This window comes from Bombina bombina, chromosome 4, assembly GCF_027579735.1.
Source record: "Bombina bombina isolate aBomBom1 chromosome 4, aBomBom1.pri, whole genome shotgun sequence".
NCBI lineage: Eukaryota > Metazoa > Chordata > Amphibia > Anura > Bombinatoridae > Bombina > Bombina bombina.
The window spans coordinates 812,991,417-813,003,562 of record NC_069502.1 but is presented as its reverse complement, the minus strand read 5'-3'; positions in this window follow the sequence as shown (position 1 = coordinate 813,003,562).

The window sequence follows — 12,146 nt, the reverse complement described above, 5'->3', positions numbered from 1 at the left end:
TGTGATAGTTTTACACAGCATGTAGTAATGGAAGAAAGCAGACGGAGTGATACATGCTGCAAGTAGATCCGGCAAGCCAGGTAACTGAGGCTGCAATGATTACAGCAGCATGGAACAGAGACTGCAGCAGAGAGACACATGAGCAGCACAGCTAATTATCAGGATGCAGTCAATCAAAGGTGAAAAAATAAGAAAATAAGTTGAGCTCAGGTGAATACTAGTAAATTCAGAAAAAAGAGTTCCAATAACTCCAATACAAAAGTACAAGTTATTAGAGGGTTAAATTTGACTTTAATATGAGACACTAGGCAGGGTACAATTCAGATACTCTGCTTAAACAAAATAATCAAGCAAAGAACCAAAAAGGAAATGAGGCTATAAAGGGTAAATAGGCGGAGTTTATTCAAAGGAACATTACTTAAAGGGACATTACAGATCCCCCTGTTCAAGGCATCAGCTCTGAGGATGCAGAAGAAGGTTTAAGCGGATAACGTTTATGAAAAGCAGTTATCCGCAATGGAGCGTGGATATGAGAGTGTGGTACCCAGGAATCTTCCTCCTGACCATAACCCTTCCAACGTATAAGATATTCCAATTTCCTACGAAATATTCGGGAGTCAAGTATACAGTCAACCTCATATTCCTCATGATCTTCGAATTCAACAGGAGGAGGTGGCGACTTCTGACGGTTAAATTCAGAGGTACTTCTGTAAGACTTCAGGAGCGAAACATGGAAAGAGGAATGTATGCCATATGACTGTGGTAGGTCTAAGACGAGGGTTGAAGGATTGAGGATACGTTTTACTGGAAAGGGTCCGATGAACTGACTTCCTAATTTCTTTGTCGGTATGGCGAGTTTGAAGTGCTTTGTAGATAGCCATACAAGGTCCCCTAACTTATAATCAGGACTAGGTCTATGTCTGGAATCATAATAATATTGTTGATCTGCCTTGGCTTTTTGCAGATGTTGTTTTAGGAGAAGTAAACTATCCTGTAGGTTCTTGAGATAAGAAGAGGCTGATGGGGAGTCAGAAACATGTTTTGTAATTCGGGTAGACTGCGGGTGATAACCATATGTAGCATAAAATGGTGTCATTTTAGTGGAACTGGAAACTGAGTTGTATGAGTACTCGGCCATTGGCAGATGTTCAAACCAATCATCCTGCAGATGTGATACATAACATCTGAGATATTGTTCCAGAATGCCGTTCACCCTTTCAGTAAGACCGTTTGTTTGAGGGTGGTATGAAGTTGATAGATACAATTCTGAATAGTTTCAGCCATCTTGGGCCACCAGAAATCTCTTTGTAGGAGTTCTTTAGTTTTATGAATTCCTTGATGACCGGATAACGGGGTATCATGATAATGGTTGAGGATTCTATGTCTGAGTGGTTGTGGAATGTATAGTTTCTTATGTAAAGTATAAAGACCAGTTGGCTCTTTTACTAAATGTTTATGTTTAGGTATAACGTCGGTCTGTAAAGCTGTAATGATGTCCAGTTCTAAAGTACTCAAAGAACCAATTATTTTATGTGTGGGTATCAATTGTAAAAGTTGGTATTTGGGTGGTTTGTCGTCGTGTTGTCGTGAGAGCGTGTCAGCTTTAATATTCAGAACACCAGGTCTATAGGTAATTTGAAAATTGAATCTGTCTAGAAACAAAGACCAACGTACTTGGCGAGATGACAATGTTTTGTTCTGTTTTAAATACTGAAGATTTTATGGTCTGTGTATATCAAAAATGGTTTGTCAGTACCCTCTAAAATGTGTCTCCAAACTTCCAATGCACATTTAATAGCTAGCAATTCTTTATCGCCAACTGAATAATGTACCTCAGCAGGAAGTAATGTACTGGAATAATAAGCAATGGGATGTGTCGGATGTCTTTCATAAATTCTCTGTGAAAGTACTGCACCTATTCCACAGTCAGAAGCATCAACCTCTACTATAAACTGACACGAGTGATCAGGTAAACTTAAAATAGGAGTTGAGGTGAAACAGACCTTCAAATAATTGAAAGCCTGATCTGCTTCAGGGGACCAGTGAAACTTCACATCCTTTTTTGTCAAATTTGTAAGAGGTTTAAATTTTGGATAAATTTGCGGTAAAAATTGGCAAAACCTAAAAAACTTTGCAAAGATCTTAAGCTAGTGGGTCTTGGCCAATTTTGAATAGCTGATAGTTTATCAGGGTCCATTTGTACCTTATCAGGAGTAATTACATAACCCAAAAACTTTATTTTTTTAACATGAAACTGACATTTTTTCGGCTTTTGCGAAGTCTATGGTCACGTAACCGTGTCAAACCCATCTTACATGCTTTATGTGTTCTTGTGGGTCTTTTGAATAAATTAAAATGTCATCAAGATAAATTATGACACATACATCAGTTAAGTCCTTAAATATCCTATTAACAAAGTGTTGAAAGGTGGCAGGGGCATCACAGAGCCCAAACGGCATCACCCTATATTCAAAAAGGCCCTATCTAGTTCTGAACGCTGTTTTCCACTCATCCCCGTCCTTGATTCTTATTAAATTGTAAGCGCCTTTCAAATCAAGTTTAATAAAGATAGTAGCTCCGTTAAGGGGGTTCAAGGAATTCGGGGATGAGTGGTAGGGGATAACGATTCTTTACTGTAACAGCATTGAGTGCTCTGTAATCTATGATGGGTCTTAACGAGGAATCTTTGTTAGTTACAAAAAATAAACCAGCAGCTGCTGGGGATATGGATGGAACTATAAAGCCTTTTCTAATATTATCATCCAAATACTCTCTTAAGTACTTTAACTCTTTCTGTGAGAGGGGATACATCTTCCCATGAGGGACCTTGGCTCCTGGTACCAAATCTATGGGACAGTCGAATGCCCTATGAGGTGGGAGTACCTCAGCTTCCTTTATATCAAATACCTCAAGTAGACCTTGGTAGTGATTTGGGATCTCTGAGTTTATAGTACCTAATATCTGATGTGGGAAACAAGTAGTGGTGCAATAATCTGACTCAAACTTAACAGTGGGAGTAACCCAATCTATACTTGGGTTATGTTTACTTAGCCATGTGTAACCTAATATAACTGTGGAGAGTGGATGGAATTAAATCAAAGCTAAGATATTCAGTATGCCCATGTGATGTGGTTATCATTAAAGGAACAGTATGTTGTGTTATTGGGCCATTATGTATTAATGATCCATCAATAACTCTTATAAAAACTGGATTTTGCTTTGTAACACACAGTATTTTATTATTTACAACAAATGAAGCATCTATAAAAGCAGTCATATGTCCCAGAGTCTAGAATAGCGTCAGTCTTAACTTGTAGATGGTCCCACTGTAATGAGAGAGAAAGTGTTAAAGATTTCTGTCTTATCTGTGTAGTAGTGGAATATAAGTTTGTCAGTTTACCCTTCTTTTGTCGGTGTAGTATGGGGCAGGTTGCTACTGTATGCTCTTTACTTGCACAATATAGACAAAGGTTGGACAGGCGTCGTCTAGTCTTTTCTTCAGTAGTCAGCGGACCTTTCATTACACCAATTTCCATAGGAGTATGTGGAAAGTTTAATTTTTCTACTGGTGGTACTGACAATTTCTTGTTTGGTGTCTCAGATGAGAATCTTTCTAATCGTCTTTCTCTGAGTCTGCGGTTAAGAGTTGTTGCTAATTTAATTAAACCATGTAATGTATCTGGCATATCTAATCTGGATAACTCATCCTTTAAGGTTTCATTTAAACCTAATCTAAATTGATTTTTTAGTGCAATATCGTTCCATAATGAGTCTGTAGCCCACATTTGGAAGTCTGTTATGAAATCTTCCACTGGGCGCTTACCCTGTCTAAGCGCTCTTAACTTAGTCTCTGCCTGTATCTGGGTATTGCTGCCTTCATAAAGAGCACCCATGGCAGCAAAGAATTCGTCTAATGAGTCTAAAATAGGATTGTTTGATTCAAAAAACCGATTTGCCCATGATCTTGGTTCTCCTGTGAGATAGGAAATTGTAGTGCATACCTTTATTATATCTGAACAATAAGTTTTAGGCTTCATTGTGTATAGCAATAAACATGCATTCTTGAAATCTCTAAAGTCACACCTTTCCACTGAGAACAAGGCAGGAGGGTTAATCTGTGGTTCAGGTGGTTTTGTGTGTTTTGATGCAGTTAAATCCTTAACTACATTTTTTTAATGCAGTGTTTTTAGTCTGGAGATCAGTAAGAGCTCTGGCAAGATAATCCACTTTGTGGTTTAATGTATCAATCTCTGTTTGTACAGCCTGGGGATCCATTGCTACTGGTATATTTAGGCTTGATTATTATGTAATGACTAATGTTTAACATAGGTCTATTTTATAAATAGTTTGTTGTGTAGCTGTAGCATTCAAACACCAAATGATATGAGACTTAACACTTGGTAATAAGAAATACAGCAATTTAGTGCAGTAAAGAGTATAAATATATATATATATATATATATATATATATATATATATATATATATATATATATATATATATATATATATATATAAAATCTGTATATATATATAATCTGTATATATATATATATATATATATATATATATATATATATATATATATATATAAGCAAACAAAATAAGAACTTAGTAAATGAGGAACACTAAAGGTTGCAATTCCAATGAGAGCAGTGATCCAAAGTAAGTAACAAGCAAGCATGGATTAGTAAGTTGCAGCTGTTAAAGGTAAGGTGAATACTAGTAAATTCAGCAAAAAGAGTTCCAATAACTCCAATACAAAAGTACAAGTTATTAGAGGGTTAAATTTGACTTGAATATGAGACACTAGGCAGGGTACAATTCAGATACTCTGCTTAAACAAAATAATCAAGCAAAGAACCAAAAAGGAAATGAGGCTATAAAGGCTAAATAGGCGGAGTTTACTAGAAGGAACATTACTTAAAGGGACATTACACTGTGTGACTGTATGTAATATGACAGGCACTGGGCAGTGCAGGATGTCAGGATTGACCTTGTCAGTGCCACATCCCTCATGTTTTCCTGGACAGTGTGGACATTGTGGACAGTTACTCTGCTGCATTTGCTAGGACTATGTAATATATATGTATTCATTTAGCTGTGCATTGTACTACCTTTAATGTATACTGTCTTGTACACAAATCATACTGCTGTAAATTCAGCACTTTTCAGGTTTCTCCATGCATACACTGCTTCATATGTTAATCATACCACAGTTATAATGACTGTCCAAGAAAACATGACAATGGTGTGTCAGAAGACCTAAGAATTGGCTAGTTGCTACTATGTAACCACAGCACAGGCAGCTAATTTTATTTTAAAAAATTTGTGGTTTATATTTGTATGCTCCAAGAGTGTTTTGTACACTGGCAAACATGTACATTAAGATTATCAAGTGTTAAATAAACTTTTTAATGAAAAATTTTATTAAACTTTTATTAAAGTTTAAATCGCAATTGCAGTTTTTCTTCCCAATATCGCCCAGCCCTATCATACATGTATAAAAAATTAAACGATCTAACCAGAACCTATGCCATGGAACAGTAACACGGTCCTTCAAGTTTGACAGACAGTGCTTTCTTCACTCAAGACATGAACTTGAGTGAAGAAAGCAGGCAGCGAAACTCATCTACACTGATTGCTTATGGAGCTGTTAATACGAGTCGGGATGGTTTTGCAGAAAGAGTCTCCCTCAATCCCTGGACTCTAACATTTATCCATGCTCTTACTGAGAGGCTGACAGAACTACTAAAAACTCCAGTCCCATCTCGAAGAGTACTACCCTCCATAAGAGACTACTCCAAAATCTTCTGACACTTCTCTGCCAACCTCCTGTGAAAAAAGGCAAAGAATGACTGGGGTTATGAGGAAGTGGGGGAGGTATTTAAGCCTTTGGCTGGGGTGTCTTTGCCTCCTCCTGGTGGCCAGGTTCAGTATTTACCACAAGTAAGGAATGCAGCTTATTAAGAAGGAAATCATGTGAAAGGTTATTGTTCTAAAAATGTAACATTTATGTAAAAAAACATGACTTAAACTGAATCTTACTGATAAGTGATTTCAATTGTGATTTATATAATGATTAGAATCCGTTTGATTTAAGTCAAATCCACCCTGGTATTGAAAGGTACGGTAATAGCCAGAGACTGAAAATCCACTCAGATACCCACACTCTTGTCTTGTGCAGACAGAATAAATATTTTTCTTAGAGAAATATTAATTGAAACATAGACCTTCACAGACCCCCCAGCCTCCAATCCTCCCTCAACCTTCATGACCTACGGGGTGTTAGCAGGAATCTTAATTTGAGGGCTGAACATTAAGTACCTCCAACCTCACATTTTCTCTCCTGCTCTGCTCTACCTCACTATTGGCTAGATTGTGAGTTTTGCGTTATGAGGGGTGCAGTGCTAACTTGCACGTTATTGTCACCGCTCACTTTCCTACAGCGCTGGTATTACAGGTTTTTATAAACCCGGCGTTAACAGGCAAGAAGTGAGCGTAGAGCAAAATTGAGCTCCATACCGCACTCCAATACCAGCGCTGCTGAAAGCTGTGGTGAGCTGGTTTTACGTGCACGATTTCCCCATAAACATCAATGGGGAGAGCCGGCTGGAAAAAAAAGCCTAACACCTGCAAAAAAGCAGCGTAAAGCTCCGTAACGCAGCCCCATTGATTCCTATGGGGAAACAAAATTTATGTTTACACCTAACACCCTAACATGAACCCTGAGTCTAAACACCTCTAATCTTACACTTATTAACCCCTAATCTGCCGCCCCCGACATCGCTGACACCTACATTATACTTAACCCCTAAACCGCCGCACTCACGCTTCGCAAACACTAGTAAAATATTATTAACCCATAATCTGCCGCCCCTAACATCGCCGCCACCTACCTACATTTATTATTATACATATACATTATACTAAATTTATTAACCCCTAAACCTAAGTCTAACCCTAACGCTAACACCCCCAACTTAAATATAATTAAAATAAATCTAAATAAATATTACTATCATTACCTAAATAATTCCTATTTAAAACTAAATACTTACCTGTAAAATAAACCCTAAGCTAGCTACAATATAACTAATAGTTACATTGTATCTATCTTAGGGTTTATTTTTATTTTACAGGCAAGTTTGTATTTATTTTAACTAGGTAGAATAGTTACTAAATAGTTATTAACTATTTACTAACTATCTAGCTAAAAAAAATAGAAATTTATATTATAATTAGAATTATAATTATAAAACCTAACCTGAGTTACACTAACACCTAACCTTACACTACAATTAAATAAATTACCAAAATTAAATACAATTACCTAAATTACAACAAAACACTAAATAACACAAAATAAAAAAAGAAATTATCAGATATTTAAACTAATTACACCTAATCTAATAGCCCTATCAAAATAAAAAAGCCCCCCCCCCCCAAAATAGAAAAAAACCCTAGCCTACAATAAACCACCAATAGCCCTTAAAAGGGGCTTTTGCGGGGCATTGTCCCAAAGAAATCAGCTCTTTACCTGTAAAAAAATACAAACACCCCCCAAAAGTAAAACCCACCACCCACACAACCAACCCCCCAAATTAAATCCTAACTAAAAAAACTAAGCTCCCCAGTGCCCTGAAAAGGGCATTTGGATGGGCATTGCCCTTAAAAGGGCATTTTGCTCTTTTTCTATTACCCAAACCCTAATATAAAACTAAAACCCACCTAATAAACCCTTAAAAAAACTAACACTAACCCCCGAAGATCCACTTACAGTTTTGAAGACCGGACATCCATCCTCAATGAAGCCGGGAGAAGTCCTCAGCGAAGCGGCAAGAAGTCGTCAATGAAGCCGGGAGAAGTCTTCATCCAAGCCACCAGAAGTGGTCCTCCAGACGGGCAGAAGTCTTCATCCAGACGGCATCTTCTATCTTCATCCATCCGGCGTGGAGAATTCTCTTCAAACAAAGTCTTCTTCCTGAATGAATGTTCGTTTAAGTGACGTCATCCTATATGGCGTCCCTTGAATTCTGATTGGCTGATAGAATTCTAATCGAAAATAAAGGTGAAAAAATCCTATTGGCTGATGCAATCAGCTCGCTGATGCAATTGAGTTTGCATTCTATTGGCTGATTGGAACAGCCAATAGAATGCAAGCTCAATCCTGTTGGCTGATTGGATCAGCCAATAGGATTGAAGCTCAATCCTATTGGCTGATTGCATCAGCCAATAGGATTTTTTTACCTTTAATTCCGATTGGCCGGTAGAATTCTATCAGCCAATCAGAATTCAAGGGACGCCATCTTGGATGACGTCGCTTAAAGGAACATTCATTCGGGAAGAAGACTTCGTTTGAAGACGATGCTCCGTGCCGGATCTCTTGAAGATGGACCTGTTCCGCACCGGATTGATGAAGATAGAAGATGCCGTCTGGATGAAGACTTCTGCCTGTCTGGAGGACAACTTCTGCCGGCTTGGATGAAGACTTCTTGCTGCTTTGCTGAGGACTTCTCCCGGCTTCGGGAGTTAATGTTAGGTTTTTTTAAGGGTTTATTGGGTGGGTTTTAGTTTTAGTTTAGGTTTGGGCAACAGAAAAATAGCTAAATGCTGTTTTAAGGGCAATGCCCATCCAAATGCCCTTTTCAGGGCAATGGGGAGCTTAGGTTTTTTAGTTAGGTTTGTATTTGGGGGGTTTTACTGTTGGGGGGGTGTTTGTATTTTTTTTAGAGGTAAAAGAGCTGATTTCTTTGGGGCAATGCCCCGCAAAAGGCCCTTTTAAGGGCTATTGGTAGTTTATTGTAGGCTAGGTTTTGTTTTATTTTGGGGGGGCTTTTTTATTTTGATAGGGCTATTAGATTAGGTGTAATTAGTTTAAATATCTGATTTCTTTTTTTATTTTGTGTAATTTAGTGTGTTTTTTTTGTAATTTAGGTTAGGTTTTATTTTACAGGTAAATTTGTATATTTTAGCTAGGTAGTTAGTAAATAGTTAATAACTATTTAATAACTATTTTACCTAGTTAAAATTAATACAAACTTGCCTGTAAAATAAAAATAAACCCTAAGCTAGCTACAATGTAACTATTAGTTATATTGTAGCTAGTTTAGGGTTTAATTTATAGGTAAGTGTTTAGTTTTAAATAGGAATTATTTAGGTAATGATAGCAATTTTTATTTAGATTTATTTTAATTATATTTAAGTTAGGGGGTGTTAGGGTTAGACTTAGGTTTAGGGGTTAATAAATTTAGTATAGTGGGGGCGACGTTGGGGGTGGCAGATTAGTGGTTAAAAATTAGGGTAGGTGGCGGCGATGTTAGGGGTGGCAGATTAGGGGTTAATAATATTTAACTAGCGTTTGCGAGGCGGGAGTGCAGCGGTTTAGGGGTTAATATGTTTATTATAGTGGCGGCAATGTCCAGAGCGGCAGATTATGGGGTTAATAATTTTCTTTTAGTGTTTGCGATGCGGGAGGGCCTCGGTTTAGGGGTGTTAGTATACTTTTTAACACTTTAGTTATGAGTTTTATGCTACAGCTTTGTAGTGTAAAACTTATAACTACTGACTTTAGATTGCGTTACGAATCTTGCGGGATAGGCTGTACCGCTCACTTTTTGGCCTCCCAGAAAAAGCTTGTAATACCAGCGCTATGGAAGTCCCATTGAAAAAAGATTTTACGCAAGTTGCGTAAGTTAATTTGCGGTACTGCCAAAAAAGTGTGTGGTGCCCCTAAACCTGCAAGACTCGTGATACCAGCGGTAGTGAAAAAAAAGCATTATGAGCCTTAACGCTGCTTTTTTACTCATACCGCAAAACTCGTAATCTAGCGGTATATCTCCTCCCACTGCATTGTACATTACTCATTCCGCTATCACTTCCCTACATTCCTCTCACTCTTTATACAATGTTCTGTTTGTCTGAGACTCATGTACCAGACATTTATTTGTTAACCTATTATGAATTGCGTTAATAATATGTAATGACCTGTTATATCAGTCTGTGCCAATCTGAAAGGGATGTGATATATCTAGTCACCTGGTTTGGTACCAATTAAGAGACTCTTAATCAGCCACTCACCACAATGGATCTTATGATACCTGAACCACTTAAAGACTCAGCTTTAAAAACTTACCCCCCACACCATGGTTTATTGTCAGTGTTATCTACACTAGTGCAAGTGTGACCAATGTCCTACACTGCAGTCGACTTTGTTATTTACCTCTTTGTTAGTTGTTTGTTATGTCTTACACAAAAACTCTTATTCTACAAACAGATCTGTTACTTTATTATTACAATATACATCTGTAGTTGTTCTATGTAAATGGTTTATTCTTCAAATCCTGTGAATGAGGCAGAAATAGATGTAACTAGGTCAGTTTTGCACGTGTTTTCAGGATCATTTGAGTGCAGGTTAAATTGAGAACATATTACAAGTTGAGCAAATCGAATGAGCGCAATTACAATTTACGCTAGAATTATTACCACAATCTCAGTGCTGTGGTTAACTTTTTTGCAAAATTAAAAAGTTCACAAAACACATCAAAAATACATTACAAAGTACAGTTACACTCATAATAACACCATCTAATAAAATGTATTTAAAAATATATTGCACAAAAAAGTTATAAGTGCACAAAGATATGAGATCTCCATTTTTAGAAAAAAAAGGGAGGCAAAGTGACGTGCAGTGAGGTCAGAAGCAGGTGAGGCACTGGCTAGGATATGCCTTCATTCTTTAGATTTCCTTTGTTGAAGAAATAGCAATGTACATGGGTGAGCCACTCACATGAGGTATCTATTGTGCAGCCACCAATCAGCAGCTACTGAGCATATTTAGATATGATTTTCAACAAAGGATATCAAGAAAATGAAGGAAATTAGATATTAGATGTAAGTTGGACAGAGGGGGTGGAAGAGACAGGGAGATAGACAGAGGGAGAGAGAGAGACAAAGAGACAGAGAAGAGAGAGAGAGAGAGACAAAGAGAGACAGAGGGTAGAGAGACACATAAGGATAGAGACAGAGGGGGTGGGAGAGACAGGGAGAGAGAGATGATAGAGAGAGAGACAGAAAAAGAGAGAGAGAGAGACACAGAGGGGGAGAGAGAAAGAGAGACACAGAGGGGGAGAGAGAAAGAAAGACACAGAGGGGAGAGAGAGAGACAAGAGGGGGTGGGAGAAAGGGAGAGACAGAGGGGGAGGGAGAAAGGGAGAGACAGAGGGGGAGGGAGAAAGGGAGAGACAGAGGAGAGAGAGAGAGACAGAGGGGTGAGAGAGACACAGAGGGGAGAAAGAGAGACAGAGGGGAGAGAGAGAGAGACAGAGAGGAGAGAGAGGGGGAGAGAGAGAGAGGGGGAGGGGGAGAGAGAGAGAGGGGGAGGGATAGAGTGACAGAGGGGGAGGGATAGAGACAGAGGGGAGAGAGAGAGAGACACAGAGGTGAGAAAGAGAGACAGAGGGGAGATAGAGAGAGACAGAGAGGAGAGAGAGAGAGGGAGGGATAGAGAGACAGAGGGGGGGGGATAGAGAGACAGAGGGGAGAAAGATAGAGACAGAGGGGAGAAAGAGAGAGACAGAGGGGAGAAAGAGAGAGACAGAGAAAGACAGAGGGGAGAGAAAGAGAAACAGGGGGGAGAGAGAGAGACAGAGGGGGGAGAGAGAGAGGGGAGAGAGAGACAGGGGGAGAGAGAGAGAGAGAGACAGAGGGGGAGAGATAGAGAGAGAAAGACAGAGGGGAGAGAGAGAGACAGGGGGAGAGAGAGAGACAGGGGGGAGAGAGAGAGACAGGGGGAGAGAGAGAGACAGGGGGAGAGAGAGAGAGACAGGGGAGATAAGAGAGAGAGACAGAGGACAGACAGAGGGGGAGAGGGAGAAAGAGAGACACAGGGGGGAGAGAGAGACAGACAGAGGGGAGAGAGAGACAGAGGGGAGAGAGAAGAGAGAGAGACAGAGGGGGAGAGAGAGACAGAGGGGGAGAGAGAGACAGAGGGGGAGAGAGAAAGACAGAGGGGGGAGAGAGAGAGAGAAAGACAGAGGGGAGAGAGAGAGACAGGGGGGGGAGAGATAGAGAGAGAAAGACAGAGGGGAGAAAGAGAGAGAGACAGGGGGAGAGAGAGACAGAGGGGGGAGTGATAGAGAGAGAGAA